Raw genomic sequence first — 16,214 nt, forward strand, 5'->3', positions numbered from 1 at the left:
TTCACTTGTGCACAAATTTGAGTTCACACTGTGGGTCTTATTAAAAACCTTGCCCATATTTTCAGCCTTTCTAGTTAGTAAAACAACTGTTTAGTTTCAACCACTGGTCTTTCCTATCACCATTCCATTACTACTTATAAACTGACCTTAGTGACTAAGCCATTTGGGCAGGGGTGGGGATAGGGGAGGGGAGGCAGTTGGGGTATTTGACAATCTAAGGCACAGAATAAGAATAAATGATGTTAGGAGAAAGCCATGGTCCAATTTCCTTCTCAAGAGGACTTAACAGGGCTCTGAGAGTTGGGAAAAACTGTACCTGGCAATAAGAGTCAAAGCGCTGAAATGCCGTTTCCTTCTTTGACCTCTTACCTCATTTTTCTCTCCTGGTCCCGCTTTAAAATTCATTGTTGTGTTATAAGCACCTAACAAAATGTGAAAGTCTTGTGCAAATGTTAATAATCAGTCTTCTACACCAAGACTTAGGGGAAAACAATCTCCATTCTCATTTCTCAGTTATGAGGGTTAGCAGACCACCACCTATCTGGCCAGGGAATGTTTTCACTTTGGCCCTGAATTTCGTCACTGACCTATTAAGGACCCTCCCGAGTCGGTCCCCAACAAGGCTCCTTCTGCCCGCTATCACTTGTGCCAATAGAACAAGACGGAGTTTGGTTCAGAAGCAAAGGAGAGATTTATTCTTTCATCAAAAATGGAGAGGTGCGAGCTCGCGCTCTAAAGTATACTCTCCCTGACAGGCTGTGGGCAGGGCTGCTGTGTAGGGTTCTTTTCCGCGAGGAGGAGGCGGAGTTCTCGTGGGTCAGGCGCAGGCGTGCTGCTCAGGTTCCAGATGGCAGTGCCCGGCACGGGTGCAGCGTCTCTGCACACAGCCTGCCGCCGCCATCTTGGATCGAGGAGGTCACTCACGATGCTGCTGCCACAGCCCACCAATCTGAGGTGTCGGCACCGTTTCACACAAGGGACTCTGGTCTGAAGGGCCAAGTGCAAGGCCTCTGCATGATATACACTATGTGCAAATGAAACTAGACTAAACACAAAGGGAAAAAAAAGGTTAAACTTTATTTTATTACACAGATTCTCTATTTTTAATCCCAGGGAATTAGTTAATGGGCTTTGCTGGTGACGGTCCTTCTCTTCTTGGAGCAAAATTTGGTTCTCAGGTTATCATCACTGTCCCTTTAGTGTGCCACTATATGGCTTTTTACAGATAAGATTTCTGATAATCAAAGTTTCTTGCTATTGGGTAGTTTTTAACAAAATAAGCTGGCAGTTATCAGATAATTGCCAGATCTGTCAAAATTAACTTTAGTCTCTTTTCTTAAGGGGAAAAGAACCATTTGAGTCAATGTCTACTTAGGATATATTAACAGATTCATTTAATCATAACCATTTATAGCTCCAGAAGAGAATGGATTTTACTCCACTTAGATATACCTTTTTTAACATGTTTATTGGAGTATAATTGCTTTACAATGGTGTGTTAGTTTCTGCTGTATAACAAAGTGAATCAGCTATATGTACACATATATCCCCATATCCTCTCCATCTTGGGTCTCCCTCCCACCCTCCCTATCCCACCCCTCTAGATGGTCAGAAAGCACCAAGCTGAACTCCCTGTGCTATGCGACTGCTTCCCACTAGCTATCTGTTTTACATTTGGTAGTGTATATATGTCCATGCCACTCTCTCACTTCGTCCCAGCTTACTCTTCCCCCTCCCCGTGTCCTCAAGTCCATTCTCTACGTCTGCGTCTTTATTCCCGTCCTGCCCCTAGGTTCTTCATGACCTTTTTTTTTTTTTGAGATTGCATATATATGTGTTAGCATACGGTATTTGTTTTTCTCTTTCTGACTTACTTCACTCTGTATGACAGTCTCTAGGTCCATCCATCTCACTACAAATAATTCAATTTCGTTTCTTTTTATGGCTGAGTAATATTCCATTGTATATATGTGCCACATCTTCTTTATCCATTCATCTGTCGATGGGCACTTAGGGTGTTAGGTTGCTTCCATGTCCTGGCTATTGTAAATAGAGCTGCAATGAACATGACTCTTTTTGAATTATGGTTTTCTCAGGGTATATGCCCAGTAGTGGAATTGCTGTGTCATACAGTAGTTCTATTTTTAGTTTTTTAAGGAACCTCCATACTGTTCTCCATAGTGGCTGTATCAATTTACATTCCCACCAACAGTGCAAGAGGGTTCCCTTTTCTCCACACCCTCTCCAGCATTTATTGTTTGTAGATTTTTTGATTATGGCCATTCTGACTGGTGTGAGCTGATATCTCACTATAGTTTTGAATTGCATTTCTCTAACAATTAATGATGTTGAGCATTATTTCATGTGTTTTTTTGGCAATCTGTATATCTTCTTTGGAGAAATGTCTATTTAGGTCTTTGGCCAATTTTTGGATTGGGTTGTTTGTTTTTTTGATATTGAGATGCATGTGCTACTTGTAAATTTTGGAGATTAATCCTTTGTTAGCTGCTTCATTTGCAAATAGTTTCTCCCATTCTGAGGGTTGTCTTTTCGTCTTGTTTATGTTTTCCTTTGCTGTGCAAAACCTTTTGAGTTTCATTAGGTCGCATTTGTTTATTTATGTTTTTATTTCCCTTTCTCTAGGAGGTGGGGCAAAAAGGATCTTGCTGTGATTTATGTCATAGAGTGTTCTGCCTATGTGTCATGGAGTGTTTTGCCTATGTTTTCCTCTAAGAGTTTTATAGTGTCTGGTCTTACTACATTTAGGTCTTTAATCCACTTTGAGTTTATTTTTGTGTATGGTGTTAGGGAGTGTTCTACTTTCATTCTTTTACAGGTAACTGTCCAGCTTTCCCAGCACCAGTTATTGAAGAGGCTCTCTTTTCTCCATTGTATATGCTTGCCTCTTTTGTCAAAGATAAGGTGACCACATGTGCATTGGTTTATCTCTGGGTTTTCTAGCCTGTTCCATTAATCTATATTTCTGTGTGTGCCAGTACCATACTGTCTTGATCAGGGTAGATTTGTAGTATAGTCTGAAGTTAGGGAGCCTGATTCCTCCAGCTCCATTTTTCTTTCTCAAGATTGCTTTGGTTCTTTGGAGTCTTTTGTATTTCCATATAAATTGTGAATTTTTTTGTTCTAGTTCTGTGAAAAATGCCATTGGTAGTTTGATAGGAATTGCATTCAATTTGTAAATTGCTTTGGGTAGTATAGTCATTTACACAATGTTGATTCTTCCAATCCAAGAATATGGTATATCTCTCCATCTGTTTGTATCATCTTTAATTTCTTTCATCAGTGTCTTACAGTCTTCTGCATACAGGTCGTTTGTCTCCTTAGGTAGGTTTATTCCTACGTGTCTTATTTTTTTGTTGTTGCAAAGCTAAATGGGAGTGTTTCCTTAATTTCTCTTTCAGATTTTTCAACATTAGTGTACAGGAATGCAAGAGATTTCTGTGCATTAATTTTGTATCCTGGTAGTTTATCAAATTCATTGATTAGCTCTAGTAGTTTTCTGGTAGCATCTTTAGGATTCTCTATGTATAGTATCATGTCATCTGCAAACACTGACAGCTTTACTTCTTCTTTTCCGATGTGGATTTTTTTTATTTCTTTTTCTTCTCTGATGGCTATGGCTAAAACTTCCAAAACTATGTTGAATAATAGTGGTGAGAGTGGTCAACCTTGTCTTGTTCCTGATCTTATAGGAAATGGTTTCAGTTTTTCACCATTGAGGACAATGTTGGCTGTGGGTTTGTCATATATGACCTTTATTATGTTGAGGTAAGTTCCCTCTATGCCTACTTTCTGAAGGGTTTTTATCATAAATGGGTGTTGAATTTTTTCAAATGCTTTTTCTGCATCTATTGAAATGATCATATGTTTTTTATTCTTCAAATTGTTAATATGGTGTATCACATTGAATGATTTGCGTTTATTCAAAAATCCTTGCATTCCAGGGATAAACCCCACTTGATCATGGTGTATGATCCTTTTAGTGTGCTGTTGGATTCTGTTTGCTAGCATTTTGTTGAGGATTTTTGCATCTATGTTCATCAGTGATATTGGCCTGTATTTTTCTTTCTTTGTGACATCTTTGTCTGATTTGGAATCAGGGTGATGGTGGCCTCATAGAATGAGTTTGGCAGTGTTCCTTCCTCTGCTATGTTTTGGAAGAGTTTGAGAAGGATAGGGGTTAGCTCTTCTCTAAATGTTTGATAGAATTTGCCTGTGAAGCCATCTGGTCCTTGGCTTTTGTTTGTTGGAAGATTTTTATCACAGTTTCAATTTCAGTGCTTGTGATTGGTCTGTTTATATTTTCTATTTCTTCCTGGTTCAGTCTCAAATGTTGTGCTTTTCTAAGAATTTGTCCATTTCTTCCCGGTTGTCCATTTTATTAGCATATACTTGCTTGTAGTAATCTCATATGATCTTTTGTATTTCTGCAGTGTCAGTTGTTACTTCTCCTTTTTTATTTCTAATTCTATTGATTTGAGTCCTCTCCCTTCTTTTCTTGATGAGTCTGGTTAATGGTTTATCAATTTTGTTTATCTTCTCAAAGAACCAGCATTTAGTTTTATTGATCTTTGCTATTGTTTCCTTCATTTCTTTTTCATTTATTTCTGATCTGATTTTATGATTTCTTTCCTTCTGCTAACTTTGGGATTTTTTTGTTCTACTTTCACTAATTGCTTTAGGTGTAAGGTTAGCTTGTTCATTTGAGATGTTTTTTGTTTCTTAAGGTAGGATTGTATTGCTATACAATTCCCTCTTAGAACTGCTTTTGCTGCATCCTATAGGTTTTGGGTCATTGTGTTTTCATTGTCATTTGTTTCTAGGTATTTTTTGATTTCCTCTTTGATTTCTGCAGTGATCTCTTGTTTATTACATAGTGCATAGTTTAGCCTCTATATGTTTGTATTTTTTACACATTTTTTTCCTGTAATTGATACCTAGTCTCATAGTGTTGTGGTCAGAAAAGATACTTGGTGTGATTTCAATTTTCTTAAATTTACCAAGGCTTGATATGTGACCCAAATTACGATCTATCCTGGACAATGTTCCATGAGCACTTGAGAAAAAAATGTATTCTTTTGTTTTTGGATGGAATGTCCTATAAATATCAATTAAGTCCATCTTGTTTAATGTATCATTTAAAGCTTGTGTTTCCTTATTTATTTTCATTTTGGATGATCTGTCCATGGGTGAAAGTGGGGTGTTAAAGTCCCTTATGATGATTGTGTTACTGTCGATTTCCCCTTTTTTGGCTCTTAGCATTTGCCTTATGTATTGAGGTGCTCCTATTTTGGGTGCAAAAATATTTACAATAGTTATATCTTCTTCTTGGATTGATCCCTTGATCATTAGGTAGTGTCCTTCTTTGTCTTTTGTAATATTCTTTGTTTTAAAGTCTATTTTGTCTGTTATGAGAATTGCACCTGCAGCTTTCTTTTGATTTCCATTTGCACAAAATATCTTTTTCCATCCCCTCACTTTCGGTCTGTATGTGTCCCTAGTTGTGAAGCGGGTCTCTTGTAGACAGCATATATACGGGTCTTGTTTTTGTTTCCTTTCAGCCAGTCTATTTCTTTTGATTGGAACATTTAATCCATTTACATTTAAGGTAATTATTGATATACATGTTCCTACTACCATTTTCTTAATATTTTGGTTTTGTTATTGTAGGTTTTTTCCTTCTCTTGTGTTTCCTGCCTAGAGAACTTCCTTTAGCATTTGTTGTAAAGCTGGATTGGTGGTGCTGAATTCTCTTAGCTTTTGCTTTTCTGTAAAGTTTTTAATTTCTCCATCGAATCTGAATGATATCCTTGCTGGGTAGAGTAATCTTGGTTATAGGTTTTTCCCTTTCTTCACTTTAAATGTGTCCCTCCACTCCCTTCTGGCTTGCAGAGTTTCTACTGAAATTTCATCTGTTAACATTATGGGGATTCCCTTGTATGTTATTTGTTTTTTTCCCCTGCTGCTTTTAATATTTTTTCTTTGTATTTAATTTTTGATAGTTTGATTAAAATGTGTCTTGGCATGTTTCTCCTTGGATTTATCCTGTATGAGACTCTCTGTGCTTCCTGGACTTGATTAACTATTTCCTTTCCCATATTAGGGAAGATTTCAACTATAATGTCTTCAAATATTTTCTCAGTCCCTTTCTTTTTCTCTTCTTCTTCTGGGACCCCTATAATTTGAATGTTAGTGAGGTTAATGTTGTCCCAGAAATCTCTGAGACTGTCCTCAATTCTTTTCATTGTTTTTTCTTTATTCTGCTCTCAAGTAGTTATTTCCACTATTTTATCTTCTAGGTCACTTATCTTTTCTTCTGCCTCAGTCATTCTGCTATTGATTCCTTCTAGAAAATTTTTAATTCATATATTGTGTTGTTCATTATTGTTTGTTTGGTCTTCTTTTCTTCTAGGTCCTTGTTAAACTTTTTTTTTTTTTAATATTTTCTCCATTCTATTTCCATGATTTTGGATCATTTTTACTATTATTACTCTGAACTCTTTTTTTAGGTAGACTGCTTATTTCCTCTTCATTTGTTTGGTCTGGTGGGTTTTTACCTTGCTCCTTCATCTGCTGTGTGTTTCTCTGTCTTCTCATTTTGCTTAACTTACTGTGTTTGGGGTCTCCTTTTCGCAGGCTGCAGGTTTGTAGTTCCCGTTGTTTTTGGTGTCTGTCCCCAGTGGCTAAAGTTAGTTCAGTGGGTTGTGTAGGCTTCCTGGTGGAGGGGACTGCTGCCTGTGTTTTGGTGGATGAGGCTGGATCTTATCTTTCTGGGTGGCATGTCCACATCAGGAGGTGTGTTTTGGGGTGTCTGTGACCTTATTATGATTTTAGGCAGCCTCTCTGCTATTGGGTGGGGTTGTGTTACTTTCTTGCTAGTTGTTTGGCATAGGGTGTCCAGCACTGTAGCTTGCTGGTCGTTGAGTGGAGCTGGGTCTTGGCATTGAGATGGAGATTTCTGGGAGATTTTTGCCGTTTGTTATTATGTGGAGCTGGGAGGTCTCTGGTGGACCAAGGTCTTGGACTCGGCTCTCCCACCTCAGAGTCACACGCCTGACACCTGGCTGGAGCACCAAGACTTTGTCATCCACATGGCCCAGAATAAAAGGGAGAAAGAAAAAAGACAGAAAGAAAAATAAATTAAATAAAATAAAGTTATTAAAATAAAAATTAAAAAATAATTATTAAAAATAAAAAAGTAAATAATAAAAAAAGAAAGAAAGAAGGCAGCAACCAAAGCAAAGAACAAATCCATCGATGATAACAAGCACTAAAAACTATACTGAAACAAACAAACAAACAAACAGAGATACAGAACCCTAGAACAAATGGTAAAAGCAAAGCTATACAGACAAAATCACACACAGAAGCATACACATACACAGTCACAAAAAGAGAAAAAGGAAAAATTTATATCGTTGCTCCCAAAGTCCACTGTCTCAATTTTGGGATGATTCATTGTCTATTCAGGTATTCCAGAGATGCAGGGCACATGAAATTGATTGTGGAGATTTAATCCGCTGCTCCTGAGGCTTCTGGGAGATATTCCCCTTTCTCTTCTTTGTTCTCACAGCTCCTGGGGTTCAGCTTTGGATTAACCCCCTCCTCTGCATGTAAGTCACCTGAGGCCGTCTGTTCTTCGCTCAGACAGGATGGGGTTAAAGAGCAGCTGATTCGGGGGCTCTGGCTCACTCAGGCCGGGGGGAGGGAAGAGTACGGATGCGGGGCGAGCGTGTTGTGGCAGAGGCCGGCGTGATGTTGCACCAGCCTGAGGCGTGCCTTGTGTTCTCCAGGGGAAGTTGTCCCTGGATCATGGGACCCTGGCAGTGGCGGACTGCACAGGCTCCCGGGAGGGGGGTGTGGATAGTGACCTGTGCTTGCACACAGGCTTCTTGGTGGCGACCAGCAGCCTTAGCATCTCATGCCCGTCTCTGGGGTCCGTGCTGATAGCCGCGTCTTGCACCCATCTCTGGAACTCATTTAGGCGGTGCACTGAATCCCCTCTCCTCGTGCACCAGGAAACAGAGGCAAGAAAAAGTCATCTCTTGTCTCTTCAGCAGCTCCAGACTTTCTCCCAGACGACCTCCCGGCTAGCCGTGGCGCACTAGCCCCTTCAGACTGTGTTCACACCATCAACCCCAGTCCTCTCCCTGGGATCCGACCTCCGAAGCCCGAGCCTCAGCTCCCAGCCCCGCCCGCCCCGGCGGGTGAGCAGACAACCCTCTCGGGCTGGTGAGTGCTGGTCGGCACCGATCCTCTGTGCGGGAATCTCTCCGCTTTGCCCTCCGCATCCCGGTTGCTGCGCTCTCCTCCGTGGCTCTGAAGCTTCCCCCCTCCACCACCCACAGTCTCCGCCCGCAAAGGGGCTTCCTAGTGTGTGGAAACCTTTCCTCCTTCACAGCTCCCTCCCACTGGTGAAGGTCCCGTCCCTATTCTTTTGTCTCTGTTTATTCTTTTTTCTTTTGCCCTACCTGGGTATGTGGGGAGCTTCTTGCCTTTTAGGAGGTCTGAGGTCTTCTGCCATTATTCAGTAGGTGTTCTGTAGGAGTTGTTCCACGTGTAGATGTATTTCTGATGTATTTGTGGGGAGGAAGGTGATCTCCAAGTCTTACTCTTCTGCCATCTTGAAGGTGTCCTCCACTTAGATATATTCTTGATGCAAAGTTTCATCTTTAGCCATAAATACATTCACTCATATGAAAAGAGTCTCTGTAATTAGCTTATCCTATATAATGGAAGGATATTCTACAATGTGTTTTTTTACATCAGATTAATTCTTCACTCAATCTTTGCATCTAAAAGCCATACTTTTGATAACAAAGTCAAATCTGTCAAACTCACTGAAATCATTCTATTAACAGTTGACCAGAATGATTTTTAAAATCATGTATTATTCCAGTAATTGTTCTCTAAATATTGGCTAATATTTTTATTATCATCTTCTTATTGATATTTTTGAAATCACTTTAGTGCCTGACCTGTAATAAAACTCATATATTCCATCTCAAGAAAATATTATCCCAATTTACACTGAAAAAACTGAGGCTATAAAGTTAGGTAACTTGTCAGAGATCAAACAGCTAGTTATTAGTGCAGCCAGAACTTAACTGCAGACCTGTCTGACTTTAAATGAAGCATAGGGAAAATTCCCCAAATTTTGAATGTCCTTTCTATTCACTTTTCCTTGTATATCTGAAAACTTAAAAGAGAACAAAAAATATAAAACTCGTCACTAAAGTGTTTCATGATAGAGAGGAGAAATTAGAAGAAACAAAGATTTGTGGGTATACCAACAGGTAGCACTATTTGATCTAAACTGTCAACTAAAGTATTTGATCATAGCAAAGACTCCATAATTCACATACCCTACCTGATCACTTCTTCCAGTGGAAAATGAATTCAGTGATAACAATAATGTGTCATTGCCTAAGCAAGTTAAGGGATGAAGGAGGGAAATTATGTAGACATCTGTTTTAGCAACAGAGGGTATGGATGATTCATATTCAAATCACAATACTTTAGGATTCAATGCTTTGGGGATATTACAATCTAAAAATACTATTCGATCAAATACACATGACTACCCACTGCAAGCTTAGTGAAACATCCCATAAGAAACTAAAATGATAATGATTAAACTAAACCAACAATTAATTAATAATTAAAAAACACAGATAACAACAATTAAAATAATGGCCAAATCTAGACATTTCTGATTCACCGATAACAAATTGTCCTCCCTTAAAACTGAGGGAACATTGTCAAGCATTGTCAACACTTCTGAGTATAAAGCTGAATTAGTCTGCAGGAAGCTCTAGCAACTTGATATTTTTGGTATATAAATACCAAGTGTTAATATCATATGTTACTAGTAAATTAAAACAAAACAAAAACCTCTTAGTTGTAAATAAAGATAAGATAGGTCTATGGAATAAAGCCTGATTTTTCATTAATGATGTAAAGGATCACCTGTACATTTGGGCTCTTTGGGAGGTCGCTTAAAGACCACCAATGGGCCACAGAATATTCTTTCAGAATCACTGTTTTAGAAAATATTTATGTTCATCTCAAAGGGAGTAAAGGTAAATAGTTCATCTCCTTTTTTATCTCAAGTTATACTCTTTTTTAAACAATGGAAATTGTTTTTTATATCTCAGATGGGTTGTGGGCTTTATGGAGAACATAAGAAAGTGACGTATTTTCCTCATTTTGAAAAATTTTTCCTTGCACCCCAACTTCTCTCTCGCAACTCTTCATTTGGTAAAATAGCACCATTCACACCAAATCTCTTTTCTTTTTTTCTCTCACATGAGCAAACACTGTCACCTCTACCTACAAATGTATCTCAAATTTAATCACTGCTAAGTTAGTCCAAGCCCTGGTCTTCCCTGTGTGCCTGATTACACCTTCTCTTTCTGTCTCTTCTTCCCTACTCTTCCTGCTCTACAGAGTGATCTTTTCAAAATGAGAATCAAAGCATAATACTCTGATGGTCTCAACCACCCGTGGCTTCCCATGATGTGGAAACCCAGCATCCTTCCCAATCAGCCTCATCTCCTACCCCTCCTCTCCTCTGTCCCTCAGGGTAGGTAGTGATGTGGCCTCCTTCCTACATCAAACCAGAAATTTTCCCACCTCAGAGATTTCACACGTGGAATTTTCTCTGCCTGAAATGCTTTCCCCAGGAATAGGTACATGGCTTGCATGTTTGCTGCATTTGTATCTCATCCTTATGTCATTTCTTCAGAGATCTCTTCCCTAAAAAGTCTATCCAAAATGCACAGTCTGTCTCTCCTTTACCCTGCTTCATGTTTTTTTGCTTAGTCTTTATCACAATGTAACATGATATTATATATGCAATTGCTTAAATGTTTATCAGCTGTCTCCCTTACTATAATGTAAATTCTGTGAGGCACGGACTTTTTGTTTTATTTATCTCTGTAACCCTAGTTCCTAAAAGAGTTCCTCATATATAGAGCATGTCAGTAAATATTTCTTAAATGATCAAACATCTATATTTATATCTACACTTAGGTCATTGTTGGGCTGAATTTAGATAACTGCCTAATGCCACATTCAGGTAGCAAATTGCTGGAGAGTTTCTCTAGAATTCTTACTCATTTGTAGTATAATTGATGGTTCTGTAGACTGCCTGAGACCCAGTGACCGTATTCCAATCTAGGGTGAAAGAAGAAGGATAGCAGGGTTGATTTCAGTTTCTCCCATTCACAGCTAGCTGGACATTTAGCATTCCAGATTTAATCTTTTGTTTAAAAAAAAATAGCTATCTCCCTACAATCTCCCCAGTCCCACTCTCAGTGATCTGAACCTCCAACAAAAGTGCCCCTATTCATAATTCTGAATGACAAGTATTGTAACCACACTCCTCCCCCTAATTTTGCTGCTCCTGGGGAAGAAAAAAAAAAGTTTAAGAGCCTGAAACTTTAACAAGCCTCTGCCTTTATTTCATGTGACACTTTGACTTGCTAGCTAAAAGGATTGCAAATTGAAACTGAATTATATTTTAAATGAGCTAAATATATTCCAATAGGGGAAATATATTTAAAAGATATATCCTAGCAATATCATGAAAGTGTAATCCAATAAGAACTTTTTCAACTCTTCAAAGTAGAAGAGGTTAGATTTTTTTTGATTCATAACTATAGTTACAATAATTTTACCAAAAATAGTTGAATAATTAACATCAGAATATGATATCATAGTAATTGGAAACATGATGTAGGAAATAGAGATATTTATATTTTTATGTTAGTGATAAAAATAATAAGAAAAATAATAATAGCTATAATACCATGGGACAGGCAATGTTACAAGCACTGTAGAACCACTCTCTTCAAACCTGATGCAAGCAGCAGCATCTCCCCTGAGGATTATTGCAGTAGCTTCCAACCTTGACTATCTGCTACTTGCCCTTGACCCCTACAACCTATTTTCAGTATATCTTGCCCAATGATGCTTTAAAGAATAAATAGTACCATATCATTTTCCTGCTCAAAACCCTTCGATGGCTTTCCACCTCTCCTGGTGTAACAGTCAAAGCCCTTATCCTGTCCTACTAGGTCCTACATAAGGTGGCCCCCAGGACTTCCCTGATATCATCTCCTCCTTGCTCACACTGGCTTCTGTGCCACTTCTTAAACCTTCCAGGCATGCTTCTTCCCCTGGGCCTTGAACTTGATATTCCCTCTGCCTGGAACATTTCCCCCAAATGTTTGCAAGACTGCTTACTTTTCCTCTTTTAGGCCTTTGTTAAAATGTCATCTTCTGGGTGACACCTCCTCTGACCATACAATTTAAAATTGTAGTCCCCACCCCCTATACTTATCAGCATCCTACATATTATATACATTTACCCACTATTTTTCTTGTTTCCAGCCTCTACCCACTAGAATACAAGTTCCACAGAAGGCTTTTTTGTCTGTTTTATTCATTCCTGTAGCCCCAGTCCTTAGAAAGTGCCAGGTACATAAAAGCTAACAAATATTTGTTTTGAAAATAAGTATATTAGGGCTTCCTTGGTGGCGCAGTGGTTGAGAGTCCGCCTGCCGACGCAGGGGACACGAGTTCGTGCCCCGGTCCGGGAAGATCCCACATGCCGTGGAGCGGCTAGGCCCGTGAGCCATGGCTGCTGAGCCTGCGCGTCCGGAGCCTGTGCTCCGCAATGGGAGAAGGCCCACGTACCGCAAAAAAAAAAAAAAAAAAAAAAAAAAGTATATTAAACAACAATGAGATACTTTTACCTATCTGTAAGAATGGATAGGGCTTCCCCGGTGGCTCAGTGGTTGGGAGTCCGCCTGCCGATGCAGGGGACGCGGGTTCGTGCCCCGGTCCGGGAGGGTCCCACGTGCCGCGGAGCGTCTGGGCTCATGAGCCATGGCCGCTGGGCCTGCGCGTCCGGAGCCTGTGCTCCGCAACGGGAGAGGCAGCAGCAGTGAGAGGCCCGCGTACCGCAAAAAAAAAAAAAAAAAAAAAATAGAATGGATAAAATCCAAAATATTGACATGACAACAGCAAATGTTGGCAAGGATGTGAAGCAACAGGAACTGCCACTCATTGCTGGTGGGAATGCAAAAAGGTACAGACACTTTGGAAGACAGTTTGGCACTTTCTTAAAAATCTAAACTTAATCTTACCATATGATCCAGCAATTGCGCTTTTACCCAAATGAATTTAAAACATATCCACACAAAAACCTGCCCACAAATGTTTATAGCAGCTTTAGTCAGAGTAACTAAAAACTGGAAGCAACCAAGATGTCTTTCAATAGGTGAATGAATAAACAAACTGTAGTACAACCATGCAAGGGAATATTACTCAGTAATAAAAAGAAATGAGTTATCAAGTCATGAAAAGTCATGGAGAATTATTAAATATATGTTGCTAAGGGAAAGAAGGGAGTCTAAAAAGGCTACATAATGTGTGATTCCAACTATGTGACCTTCTGGTAAAGGCAAAATTATGGGAACAGTAAAAGGATCAAGGCTTTGGGGGAGGGAGGGAGGGATAAATAGGTGGAGCGCAGGGAACAGTTTAGAGCAGTGAAGCTATTCTGTACGATACTCTACTGGTGAATGAATGACATTATGCATTTGTCAAAACCCATAGAACTGTATGACACAAAGAGTGAATCCTACTGTAAAGTATGGACTTTAGTTAATAATAATGTATCAATATTGGTTTATCAATCATAACATATATACCACACTAATGCAAGATGTTAATAATCAGGGAGTTTCAGGGCAGGGAGTACATTCAAATTCTCTATACTTCCTGTGAAATTTTTCTGTAAACCTAAAAATGTCCCCCACAATTAAGTCTATTAAGTTAAATAAATAAATACATGTCATTGGTAACTTGGTAATAGATAAATATCTAAATTTTAAAAATCCTTATAAAATCACTTTGATGTAGTTTCCATGATTATCTCCATCTTGAAGATGGGGAAACTGACCCAGGTTATTTGACTCTTGTCCAAGCTCATAGTAACTCATACATCTAGTTCTTGGGAGCATCAGTGGTGGAACCCAGAATGTATCATCTCCAGAAGAAGCACTCTCCATTTTACCCTCACCAAAGGCATTAAATATACAAGGGGAATACAGTGATTAAAGAACAGGTATAACAAGACATGCTGGCCTAAGTATATTTCCTATCAAGTGTGCAGAGGTGGCCATGCCTTGTGGTCAAAGAGTGAAGGCATCTGTTTGTAGTAGCTGTGCTGAGAAGAAAATTACCATTGAAGGAGGAAGCCTGATAGTCTGAGGCGTTTGCTTGTGTCATTGTTTATTATCTTTCCTGTTGCCTTTGAAAGCAATCTGACCACTGTTGACATACATAGTCTTTTGGTAAATATGAACATTTTCTATTGCTACTGTATAGATCTCATTATGGATAGATTCAGAGACACATTTTCCTATTTTGCTTTTCAATCCACTTGTGAGGCTAATACATGGTGTGTGCTAAAAAGGCAAGGATGGGTTGTCTAATTTTTGTAAAGGCTTTTGAAATATGCCTGAGGTGGCATTTACGTAAAATTAGAGATATGGCAGGACAAGTCATTGCGTGCAAAACAGGGAATTCCAGCTGACTGATGAGACCCCAGGCACATCATCTAGGGCTTTACGGTTTTCTTCTTTAAAGTAATTTTTAGATATTCTGTTATCATGGCAATTCTTCTTAAAGTCTGGATCTTCAAAGTGCCCTTTTCCCTGTGCTGCCCAAAATAGAATTTTCACTCCATCTCTGCCTGTGGCAGTAATAAAGCAACCCTAATATTCAGCCTCTTTCCAGATTATACAGTCCATAAGAGGATATCATCATAACTTCTTTCCAAAGTATAATATTCATCCAATTAACCTTGAATATTTTTTAAGAAAACTCACAATAGAAAAGATAATTGCATGGTTGTCAAAAATTATGACTAACCAGGTACAATAAAGCCCCGTAAAATAATTCCTATCAAAAGATTAACATTTACTGTGTTGCACTAATGAAACATATTGTAAGAGATTTAAAAATAAATAACTGGAAAAATAGTAAATAGTCATTGCATGAAAAATAAACAACCAAAATGAACTACAAAAGGGTAGAAAAATACATTAAACACAGTAAAGAAATACATTTTCTATATTTAACATAAGAATATGTCCCACCATATAGGAATTATTCTTCCCAAATACTTGTTAAAGGAAGAACAGATGAACTAAAATGCTTTTCTTGCCCTTTTGTGGTGTCATGAGGTTATTCTATGGACAAGTTTCTACTACATCCCCTTACTAAAAGTCAGAGATTTTAAGGTATAGTCCTTGGTAAGAAAGAGCAGGGAAAACCTTTCACACATATAGAAATGGAGAAAATTGCTAAAGAAAGGGGGAAAAAAGCCCCCTTGACAGATAAGCAATAGCTCTGCTTACACAGTAATTTATGGTAATATCAGAAAGCTTTTGAAAAAATTTCACACATACTGCAGGGTAGGACATTGGAGAAGATAAAAGACTCAAAGAGATAGGGGGAAATTAAACCATTTATAAGGGGGGAAGTATTTTGTTAAAAAAAATGTGGCAATTGGTTTTCATAGTCAGAACCATTTATGTAATTTCTGTGTGCATTAGGCACTTGCTGTCTGAAAAAGTGGCAGCCTAGCATTTCCTCCATTGCTACAAAAAGTCAATTTTGAGGACAAAAAATAAGGGAAGGTTTAAAATATATATATATACAAATCTATTGTAACACATTCAGTAGTGTTTGTGAGCTAAATTTCTACCATTTGACTAGTTTAGATGTTTTAAACTCTTATCTCTATTTTATTTGATAGCAAATCGATTTTCCAATAAACTAATTTGCCTTTGGGGTATTATAATGAAAAAGCAATTTAAAATATATTTCTATAAATACTGAAAAATATTTTCATACTAGATATGCAGTAAATAAATGAAGAAATATTCACAGGAGTTGCTACTGCCTTTCTTGTTATCTGGAAAATAATGAGTCTTAATTTACATATTTCTTCATCAAACCCTGAAGCCTTTATTAAGGTCAAAGCTTGAATATAATATATCTGTTATTCTACAGAATTTTATATTTCAAATTGTGAAGTACTATTTGATGCTCTGATTTCACCTTCTGTATTAAAAAATATAAATGGCATTCATGAAGAGTTTTTAAATGAATTTTTT

At 38.3% G+C, this 16,214-nt stretch overlaps 1 long non-coding RNA gene across 1 annotated transcript in view; it reads right to left on the reverse strand.

Annotated features, from left to right (window-relative positions):
* Nucleotides 1-854: 854 nt before the first annotated feature.
* The window catches only part of LOC307188936, a 30,760-nt gene continuing 15,400 nt past the window's right edge, over nt 855-16,214 (reverse strand). Inside the window, exon 3 of the long non-coding RNA XR_013829082.1 lies at nt 855-1,040. This is a non-coding gene — a long non-coding RNA (uncharacterized lncRNA). The remainder of the gene's footprint in view (nt 1,041-16,214) is intronic.

Source organism: Stenella coeruleoalba (genome assembly GCF_951394435.1).
Source record: "Stenella coeruleoalba genome assembly, chromosome: 1".
Taxonomy (NCBI): Eukaryota; Metazoa; Chordata; class Mammalia; order Artiodactyla; family Delphinidae; genus Stenella; species Stenella coeruleoalba.